Source organism: Sceloporus occidentalis, unplaced genomic scaffold (assembly GCF_023333645.1).
Source record: "Sceloporus occidentalis isolate IW3139 unplaced genomic scaffold, rSceOcc1.0.p SCAF_20, whole genome shotgun sequence".
Classification (NCBI taxonomy): domain Eukaryota; kingdom Metazoa; phylum Chordata; class Lepidosauria; order Squamata; family Phrynosomatidae; genus Sceloporus; species Sceloporus occidentalis.
The window spans coordinates 4,207,620-4,218,683 of record NW_028317000.1 but is presented as its reverse complement, the minus strand read 5'-3'; the positions used below and the strand labels follow the sequence as shown (position 1 = coordinate 4,218,683).

The 11,064-nt window shown below is 47.7% G+C and overlaps 1 protein-coding gene and 1 pseudogene across 4 annotated transcripts in view; both read left to right on the top strand.

Annotated features, from left to right (window-relative positions):
- The window catches only part of SETDB1 (SET domain bifurcated histone lysine methyltransferase 1), a 65,532-nt gene that overhangs the window by 39,530 nt on the left and 14,938 nt on the right, over positions 1-11,064 (top strand). For 2 of the 3 annotated variants that reach the window (XM_089483233.1, XM_089483231.1), the window contains exon 1: positions 10,745-10,870. The exons of the other annotated variant lie outside the window; for it this stretch is intronic. The gene's annotated coding sequence lies outside the window, so the exon portion shown is untranslated. Of the gene's footprint in view, positions 1-10,744; positions 10,871-11,064 lie in introns of those variants that run through there. 3 annotated transcript variants of the gene reach the window in all.
- LOC149301801 (cortexin domain-containing 1 protein pseudogene) lies at positions 8,233-9,718 on the top strand (annotated as a pseudogene). The gene is made up of 2 exons (XR_016272166.1): positions 8,233-8,456; positions 9,240-9,718. The product of XR_016272166.1 is annotated as a cortexin domain-containing 1 protein pseudogene (transcript).

The window sequence follows — 11,064 nt, the reverse complement described above, 5'->3', positions numbered from 1 at the left end:
TTCCACCATTTTAGTCGCCCTCCTTTGGACACATGGCTTTAGTTTCTCAATGTCCTTTTTGAATTGTTTTCCCCAGAACTGGACACAATATTCCAGGTGGGGCCTGATCAAAGCAGAATATAGTGGCACTATTACTCCCCTTGATCTAGACACTATTTCTATTGATGCAGCCTAAAATCGTATTGGCCTTGTTAGCTGCTGCGTCACACTGTTGACTCATGTTCAACTTGTGGTCTACTTGGACTCCTAGATCCCTTTCACATGTAGTTTCATTCAGCCAGGTGTCCCCCATAATCCTATATCCGCCCTAAGTGCCAGAAACGGGGGATCGGCCTGTGGCTCCTCAGCGGAAGCACCTGGAAATGGCGCAAGTTAAAACAGGACAGACATGAGACAGGGGTGCAAATGGCCTGAAGGAAAGGGGACAACTGTCAGGCTCCCAGCACCTCTTTCAAACAAACCAGTCAGATGTCCTTCTCCCCTTAAATCGCCTGACCCTGGAAGCCACAGGCAGTGGTGCTCAATGGTGAAAGCTAGGTACCTTTCTGAATGGGGGAAGGAGAGGAGGGGTGACCTAGTGGTTAGAGCCCTGAAATCACACTGAAAAGAGACATTGCAATCTTGCTCTGGAAGACTCCCCCCTCCCCGAAGCCAAGGAAGTTAAAGCGGTTACAAAGTGGGTTATTTCTGCAGTGCGCCCTTCTCTGAAGTCCCATGGATGGAGTCCTTCCTTTGCGGAGCCACTGGGGGGCGCGCGAGGGACTGTCTGATTGGAAGCAGTTGCAGAGGAAGAGCCAGGCCCTGGAAACTTTTAGGAGGCTGTCTCTGCAACTCCTTTCCCCCAGTCAGTCTCCCAGAAGCAGGGGATGATGGTTTGGGCCACCTTTCCCTAACTCTGGAGGCCCTGGTTGCCTGACCAGGAACCTGCCTTTGGACTCAGAGATAGTCGTCTCCTTCTTCTGCTGGGGCTGCAACTGGAATTGTCCCCCTCCCCACTTTGACACCCCTCCACTGCCATCCTTCTCCCCATAAGTCACTCTCACCCAAATGCCCCATAGATTAGGGTTAGGGTAAGGCATCAAGCAATCCAACCCAGGGAGCCCCAGTCTCCCAGCCCCAGCCCCATTTCTCCCACAGTCCCCTGGGACTGCCCCCCTTCCCCTCTTTTTGCTCCCTTTCAGCCATAAACCCACCTTGGCTGGCAGCAGGGGATGCCATGGCTGGGATCAGAATGTGGAACCAGAATCCAGGATAATCAACCAGTCGGCTTTATGAAGGATAAACAGGACTTTATTGATAGCTCCAAGATTGGCAACTCAACTCCATTCAGCAGTTTAAGCTGAGACTAAGCCCTCCCAGCAAAAGCAATACATACCCCCATCACTCCCCCCCCCCCACAGCTTCTATCCAACATCTATGCTCAAAGCTTGCATGCCAAGCCTCTGAGAGAGGCCTTCAAGGGCACCAGAGAACAGCCACCTGGTACCACTCCGCTCCTACATAACTACATCCAAGCTAGCCATAGCAAAGGCATCCCTGTTCCAAAGAAGACTCAATTTTTGGCCAAGCCCCCCCTTACCTTGGCGACCCACTGTGACACAGGATCAGAAGGCTCTATAGACAAAGCTGGCAGAGTTTTGAGCTCATCGCCATAGATCAGAGGTTCCCAGCCTTCCTAATTCCGCGACCCTTTAATACAGTTCCTTATGTTGTGGTGACCCCCAACCATGAAATTATTTTCGTTCCTACTTCATAACTGTAATTAAATAGGTGTTTTCCAATGGTCTTAGGCGACCCCCATGAAAGGGTCCTTTGACCCCCAAAGGGGTCCCGACCCACAGGTTGGGAACCACTGCCATAGATGATCTCAAACGGAGAATGTCCGGTGCTTCTGTGTGTTGCACTATTAAAAGCTACTTGAGCATGAGGGAGAAGATCGTACCAATCATCTACACCTGAGGTAGCGTTCCAAAGCCACGTTCGTCTTTTCACATTGACCATCCATCTGTGGTTGATGGGACGTACTTAGTGCCACCTCTACTCCCAGTTTCTTCTGAAGCACCCTCCAAAATTCAGAGGTGAAGGTGCTTCCCCGGTCACTCACAACCTTGTCTGGTCAACCATGTAATTTGTAAATATGCATTATGTACAAATCTGCCAGTTTTGAAGCATGAGGCATTCCCTTGCATGCCACATAGTGAGCCAGTTTTGAAAACAAGTCCACCACCAATGCCAATCAATCAAGCAATCAAGATGCCAGGGCTTCTTCCATCGGGAGAGATGATAAGGGCATCTGGAGCCCCTTTGCAGCCCGCTTTGCAGCCTTCCTAGGGAACCTGAGTCCCAGAGACCCCTTTCTTCCCATGGAAGTGCCAAGCGCAGGGGCATCCCTCGCTTGACAAAGCCAAGGGCCATTTCTTTCCTTGTCCTCTGTCCAGCTGTAAGGCTTTCTAGCAGCATTGGCATCCGTGGAGGATGGAGTGAGGGACACTGGGAAAGAGCCTGAACTGTCTGAAGCAATGGAGGATCTTCTGGGAGCCTCCTTCGGTCAAGCCCACTGGCCACTGCTGCTGCTCCTTCTTCTTCTTTCCCCTTGTGAACTGAAAGGGCTCTTTGCTCTCCTCTGGAACTACAACTCCCAGAATCCCAGCCCACAGATTTGAGCACCATGGGCCAAAAAGTATAAATTCCAAAAAGCAAACTTGCCATTTGATATAAAGGGACACCGTTTTATTCTGTCATTGCATTTGATGGGACTTGAGCATCCATGGATTTTGGGGCCCATGGAGGGAGTGTCCTGGCTGGAACCAAACCCCAGCAGACACCAAGGACCTCTTCCCAATGGTTGGACTGTAACTCCCAGCAGCCTGGGAAGGGATGATGGGGACTTCAATCTTAGAGGGCCAGAGGATCCCCTGACTCCTCCATTGCACTTAATGGGACTACAGCATCCATAGGTTTTGGGACCCATGAAGGTCCTGTTCTAACTGGTTGGACTGCAACTCCCAGCAGCCTGAGCCAGCAAAAGAGCAGCCAGGGATGCTGGGGACTGCAGTCTCACCTCTCCTGCATTAAACTGAAGCGGAACAACCCTTTTCCTCCACTGTTGCACTGAATGGGACTTGAGCATCGTGGGTTTTGGGATCCATAGCTACCCTTGGAGGATTTCTGAATAATAATAATAATAATAATAATAATAATAAAACATACATGAAATTTTGATTTTATTTATTATTTCCAAAGTTGGTGGGTGCATGAAATATAAAATAAAGGATGCTTCCTATCTGCACATAGCTTACATAATTCTTTCTAGGGAAGGTGCTTATCTACATATATATATACCTTCAAGTTTATGTTAGACAACTTGCAAACCTTGCAAAAAGCAATAAGGATTTTAATGGTGTCTACTTATAGGCGGCTTGGTGTTTTGCAAAGGTGCTCTTCACTTTCTCCTAGCGCATAGAAATCACACGCCCTGTGGAAAAATGGGAACCATTTTCAATATCATTGCAAATTACCTTCCTTGTTGGAGCATTATCTGCACATAGCTTACATAATTATTTCTAAGGAAGGTGCTTATCTACATATGTACCTTCATGTTTATGTTTGAGATATGTGTCTCCCTGTGCACGCATAATAAGTGTGGTTAGGCTTGTGGGGCTTTCACCATTTGCAAAAAGCAATAAGGATTTGAATGCTGTCTACTTACAGGCGTCTCCCCGGGCTCCTTCCCTGAACATCCTTGACAGGTGCTCGAACATCTCTTCTTGTGGTGTTCTCACAACCTGCTACCTATAGGAAACGTAGTAATCATGTTCATGTGGCGCAGTGGCTTGCTTGCAGGCTGTCGAAGTCCCTCTCCAGGCTCCCCATGCGCTTGGCAACTGTGAAAAAAGGGACCAAATATTAACATACATGACATGCTCATGAGCACTTGCTGCCAGCGGTGTGTAAGAAGACCCTTACATGTGCAAGAAGCTGCACAAGAAAATATGTGCGTGTCCATATGTGTGTGTGCATGTGTGATGGTGTGCTTACGTGTTAACGTGGGTATACATATATGCACACATGCATACATATGCATAGAAGCCCACATAAATTTGCTCGATGTCTGCTGCCCCATGCGTGTGTGTATGTCTAATCCTGTAAATTTATATGTTACGTATGTGGGTTTCATATATCTCCATGTTAGGTACGTATATTTTCATACATCTTGAAACTCATATAGATATCGTGTGTACTGTGCTAGCGTTTGGCGCACTAACTTGTGACCGGAGGTGGGGCACCCCGAGATGCAGCCATTGTCCCTGGGTTTCTTGAACCCCAACACACAGGCATACATGCGCATACATAGCAACTGTGTTTTTTGTCTATTTTATTATGTGATTTATCTGTATCTCATGTAATCCCACCCATAGGCATACTATATGTACATCTCCACGTGGCTAGGTGTAAACAAGTGCAGTGGACCATACCAGCACATACACATGGGAACACACATACAGGTGTGGTAACTACAATAAAGACAGACAGACAGATAGGTAGGTAGGTAGATAGGTAGATACAGTGCCTCCATTGTATGCACATTCATATATCCCCACACGTATACACATACGCACACACACACACATATGTATAGGCAGGTAGAACAATAGATAAATGGATAGAAAGATGTGCAAACAAACATGTCTATCACATAGGATGTGAAACACTTGCTGCACATTAGGTGCATGCATTCCAACACACACACAGGACTACAGGCTTTATTACCTAGGTGCATACACACGCATGCACACCCTTTTATATATACATACACACCCACATAAATAGTGTGGCATTACAACAGGACACTCCAGTAAGGCAGTGGCATACATACCCTCTGCTTGCGCTTTGGCCACCAGCGCCAGAGATGGGGGGTCAGGCGGTGGTCCGGCACTTGTCTCCGGCCAAATGGCAGTCCTTGGTTGCTCAGCGATGTTATCCAAAAAGAGGTCTACTTCGCTGGTTGTCCAGGACTCCAGCCTGTGGACTCTCCTTGCTGCCATGTTGGCCACAGATTTGATTCTCCACACATGTGTTTATATACCTTTGGGATTTGAATGAACAAGAGACCCTAGTTTGGACCATTAAAGGGGCAGGGCTTTCCCAACAGACAGGTGTCTAACAGCAATGTGACAACTCCTTTCCCCTGGTGCCAGTCTCCTAGAAATGGCAGGAAACCCAAAGGCCCAACCACTCCAGGGCACCTCTGCCATGCTGGGATGGAAGGGTGAAATGGAGGACAGGTGGTGGAAAAGGAAGACTTGTGCATTGCCATCCTCTTCAGGCTGAGACAGAGTGACCAGAGGTCAAGATGGAGGACATTTTGAAATCCCTGCTCAGAATAGAGGACTGGGGTACTATGTATCCCCACAAGTCAGAAGGGCTTTGGACCAGGTGGGCTTTGGGGGGCCCTTTATAATACCTGGGTCCTATGCATCCTTATGTATACATCACTGGGGGAAAGCACCTCTTTTCTTGCTCTTGGCCCCTTCTCAAAAAGGCTAAGTTTTAAATGACTGTAAAATTATTAAATAGAACTATATGTAAATGAAAAACAATTTGTAAAGAAATAAAAGATAAATGGAACAGAGGTTAGCTGGTCATCCTTCAATGGGGATGCTTTGGCTGAGAGTTCCTGCATGGCAGAATGGGGCTGGGATGGATCAGGGCCCTTCTTGGGGTCTCTTCCAACTGGGACTTTCCTGGACAGATTCCCTGCCCTCCTCTGAGGTTGAGAGAGTGTGACTTCTTGCCCCGGGTCCCCCAAAGGGTTTCATGGCTGAGCCGGGATTTGAACCCTGAGCTCCAGAGTCATCACCCGACCTCCAAACCACTGCTCCACGCTGCCTCTCTAAGGCGGATTGCCATCCATTGGAAACAGGGCACTCAAGCCGGTCCACTTCTCTGGACCATAGACCAGGGCTCTCACCAAACTACACATCCCAGCTTTCCACAGAAGGGAGCCATGGCAGTCAAAGTGGGGGCAATGGGTGTGACATATTATTATTATTATTATTATCATCATCATTATTATTATTTCCCAGGTTACCTTACGGATCGATTATTTTTGCAGTGGGCTTTGGGCCTATGCTGTGTAAGCTTTGGCTAAACCTCCTTTGAGGTCCCACTGAGTCCTCTTTTTTGCAGCACGGTTGCCAAATTAAATGGAGGATTGAAAGCGGTTCTGAATTCAAGTCACAGCTGGGCAAGATCCTCCATTTGCTTTAATGCAGCTGAAGGGGTTTTTCAAACAAATCAGATGCCCTTCTTAAAGTGCCTGGCCCTGGAAGCCGCAGGCAGTTGGACTCAATGGTGAGAGCTAGCAATGATTCCCTATGAGCAAATCTTCCCCAATGATTCCCTGTGGGCAAATCTTCCCCAATGATTCCCTATGGGCAAATCTTCCCCAATGATTCCCTGTGGGCAAATCTTCCCCAATGATTCCCTATGGGCAAATCTTCCCCAATGATTCCCTATGGGCAAATCTTCCCCAATGATTCCCTATGGGCAAATCTTCCCCAATGATTCCCTATGGGCAAATCGTCCCCAATGATTCCCTATGGGCAAATCTTCCCCAATGATTCCCTATGGGCAAATCTTCCCCAATGATTCCCTGTGAGCAAATCTTCCCCAATGATTCCCTATGGGCAAATCTTCCCCAATGATTCCCTGTGGGCAAATCTTCCCCAATGATTCCCTGTGGGCAAATCTTCCCCAATGATTCCCTATGGGCAAATCGTCCCCAATGATTCCCTATGGGCAAATCTTCCCCAATGATTCCCTATGGGCAAATCTTCCCCAATGATTCCCTATGGGCAAATCGTCCCCAATGATTCCCTATGGGCAAATCGTCCCCAATGATTCCCTATGGGCAAATCTTCCCCAATGATTCCCTATGGGCAAATCTTCCCCAATGATTCCCTATGGGCAAATCTTCCCCAATGATTCCCTGTGGGCAAATCTTCCCCAATGATTCCCTGTGGGCAAATCTTCCCCAATGATTCCCTGTGGGCAAATCTTCCCCAATGATTCCCTATGGGCAAATCTTCCCCAATGATTCCCTATGGGCAAATCGTCCCCAATGATTCCCTATGGGCAAATCTTCCCCAATGATTCCCTATGGGCAAATCTTCCCCAATGATTCCCTATGGGCAAATCTTCCCCAATGATTCCCTGTGGGCAAATCTTCCCCAATGATTCCCTGTGGGCAAATCTTCCCCAATGATTCCCTATGGGCAAATCGTCCCCAATGATTCCCTATGGGCAAATCTTCCCCAATGATTCCCTATGGGCAAATCTTCCCCAATGATTCCCTATGGGCAAATCGTCCCCAATGATTCCCTATGGGCAAATCTTCCCCAATGATTCCCTATGGGCAAATCTTCCCCAATGATTCCCTATGGGCAAATCTTCCCCAATGATTCCCTGTGGGCAAATCTTCCCCAATGATTCCCTATGGGCAAATCTTCCCCAATGATTCCCTATGGGCAAATCGTCCCCAATGATTCCCTATGGGCAAATCTTCCCCAATGATTCCCTATGGGCAAATCTTCCCCAATGATTCCCTATGGGCAAATCTTCCCCAATGATTCCCTATGGGCAAATCGTCCCCAATGATTCCCTATGGGCAAATCTTCCCCAATGATTCCCTATGGGCAAATCTTCCCCAATGATTCCCTATGGGCAAATCGTCCCCAATGATTCCCTATGGGCAAATCTTCCCCAATGATTCCCTATGGGCAAATCTTCCCCAATGATTCCCTATGGGCAAATTTTCCCCAATGATTCCCTATGGGCAAATCGTCCCCAATGATTCCCTATGGGCAAGTATTCCTCAATGATCCTCTATGGGCAAATTGTCCCCAATGATTCCCTATGGGCAAATCGTCCCCAATGATCCTCTATGGGCAAGTCTTCCCCAATAATTCCCTATGGGCCACTATTCCCCAATGATTTCCTATGGGCAAATATTCCCCATTGATTCCCTATGGGCAAATATTCTCCAATGATCCTATGATCGACATCTGGTGGATATTGACCACAGACTTGCACCGGAGGACCTGGAGTGTTTTTTCCAAATTCACGGGGGTCCTTAACCCCTAACCCTGGCGAATGTGGGGAGAACACCGTATCTATAAACCGCGCACCTTGAGAAGACATGGAAATCTCTTCTAGGTGACTGGAGAGATGCCATATTACCTGCCATCAGGTATCGCCGTGTCACTCTCATTACCTTGAGTGAGTGAAACGCGATGTGCCTGGGGCTTGTGAAGTATTCATGAGGATACCTTCGGTGACAGAAGAGCATCGTTAGTGGCGAAGACCCATTTTGGCACCGAGGCGCGGGCGAAACATTGGCAGATCCTGTCCGGCATACAAGGAATGGCTTGGCGTCATCGGATTCCAGACCTCGGGTAAGGGCCAAGCCTGGGCAACTGGATGGCAAATTACTCTTCTCTCCTTCTTCTTTTCCTCCGCTCCTAAGCCTCTTTGGCTGCATGAATGAAATACTATGTTTACTCGCCCTCACATATAAGTTGAGGGCATGTTTTGGGGCCAAAATTGTGGATTTTGATAACAAGCTGTGGATACGTCGAGGGTAAAACTTTTTAGGGGCACGTGACAAAGGATGTAAAGGATGATGCAAAGGGAAACGATGCCAAACGACTTAGAAAATTCTAGCAGGCATAACTATTATTATTACTATTATTATTATGCTTTATATAGCCGCTGTAGATTTGCACTATTTGTTGTGTTCATATTAAATGCTGGATGGATGAGAGAGTAGAGGGGAATCCATGCTTCTTTCTGGCGCTCACAGTTTCGACTAAGCTGTTCCCGTTTATCACTATTTGAGGTTTTTTTACGGCAAGGTTTGTTCAGAAGGGGGTTTGCCATTGCCATCCTCTGAGGCTTAGAAAGCGTGACTACTCGCCCTAAGGTCGCCCAGACGGTTTCCATGGCCGAGTTGGGATTCGAACCCTGGTCCCCAGAGTCTAGCCCAGTGCTCCAACCACTAGGCTCTCACCTCTGCACTTTTGATTGCAAGGATGGGGACAGTAAGGGCATCTATGAGGTCCTCCATTGGTCCAGAGACCCCAGAGTCCTTTTGAACATTGTAAAAATACAGTAGACCCTGGGTATCCACCAAGGTTTGGTTCCAAGACCTCCCCATTCCCATGTTTCTCTCCACACAGATGATGGCAACGTCCTCCGCTGGTTAAGAGGACCACCATCCCATCACCGGAGCCATGGAGAGCCCCACTCCAGAGGCTTTCATGGACGTGGACAAAGGCATCTGCATCGCCTTCGTCTCCCTGATGTGCTTCTTCCTGATGCTCATGATGGTGCGCTGCGCAAAGCTGATCGTGGACCCCTACACCGCCATCCCCACCTCCACCTGGGAAGAGGAGCAATTAGACTGAACCGTCCTCCAGATGTCCTCCTTACGCAACAACCGTTTGGGAAGATCAGGGCAAAAGGCAGTGGGAAGAAACAGGAGTTGAACCATTGTCAGCATGGTGTTTATGTGTGCATAGAGTCGAACCATTATCATGGTGTTTATGTGCGCATAGAGTCGAACCATGGTTGTCATGGTGTTTATGTACGCATAGAGTCGAACCATTATCATGGTGTTTATGTGCGCATAGAGTTGAACCATGGTTATCATGGTGTTTATGTGCTTGTTTATGTGCACATAGAGTCGAACCATTATCATGGTGTTTATGTGTGCATAGAGTTGAACCACGGTTATCATGGTGTTTATGTGTGCATAGTTGAACCATTGTCATGGCGTTTATGTGTGCATAGAGTCGAACCATTATCATGGTGTTTATGTGCGCAGAGTCGAACCATAGTTATCATGGTGTTTATGTGCACATAGAGTCGAACCATTATCATGGTGTTTATGTGCGCATAGTCGAACCATTATCATGGTGTTTATGTGTGCATAGAGTTGAACCATGGTTATCATGGTGTTTATGTGCGCATAGAGTCGAACCATTGTTGTCATGGTGTTTGCTTGCGCATTAAAGTCTTCTGTCACATAGCTTTCTGTGCCTTATTCTATTTGGTATTTATTTATATATAGACAGAAGGGGAAGGTCTGCTCAAAATGGGGTACTTAAAAAAAGACACTTAATTAATTAATTAAATCTTAATTTTGTTAACAATGTAGCATCTATCACTTTAGGAATTGATGGCTAGAGCCTTGCGCATGCGCACTTCGGCCTCCTCTGGCTCCAGTACAAATGCCACTCTGCGCATGCGTGCAAATCCTCTCTTAAAGGTGGGACCTCCCGACGCATGCGTAGTAAACGGACACAGAAGGGATGTTCCTCTTCAGAGTAGCTGCTGCCAAGTGGCGCATGCGCACAAAAAGTTTGTGAAAGCCTAGTTTCGACGCACGCGCAGTAAATGGACATGTAGTGAGTCCATATAGCAGCTGCCTCTGAATCCTCGCGCAGCGCATGCGCACAAAGGAATTTGTGGGGGGAACCCTAACCAGGACGCATGCGCAGTAAATGGACATGGAACGATTCTTATACAGCCGCTGTCACCGACTCCTCTCGCGGCCCTTGCGCACAAAAGAGTTTGTGAATGCACCTAGCCTTGACGCATGCGCAGTGGTTTTCATAGAATCCGCTCAAGCAGCTCTCTCGCGGCGCATGCGCGTTGGCTTTGAGGCGTCCTATAGACCTCTCCCACCGGAAGCACGTTAAGTGGGTTTCCGGTCCTTTCTAAAAGGCCCCCTCTCGTCTTTTTTTAATCTGAATTGGTTCCAGTCAAATTCATTCCGCCCCTTGCTTTTGTTTTTTGAGGGGAAGAGGTGAGTTTATATATATATATATAAATATATATAAATATATATATGGGGGAGGATTTGGGGGGTCCTTCCCCCAAAAAGGGGGAAAGGAGGAGGAGCATTTTGGGGGGGACACAATGGTCCTGGATGGGGATAAAGGGGGATCATTTGCCTTTATGTTTTGCAGGCAGGAATGGAGGGAGGCTGCAGCCATCGCA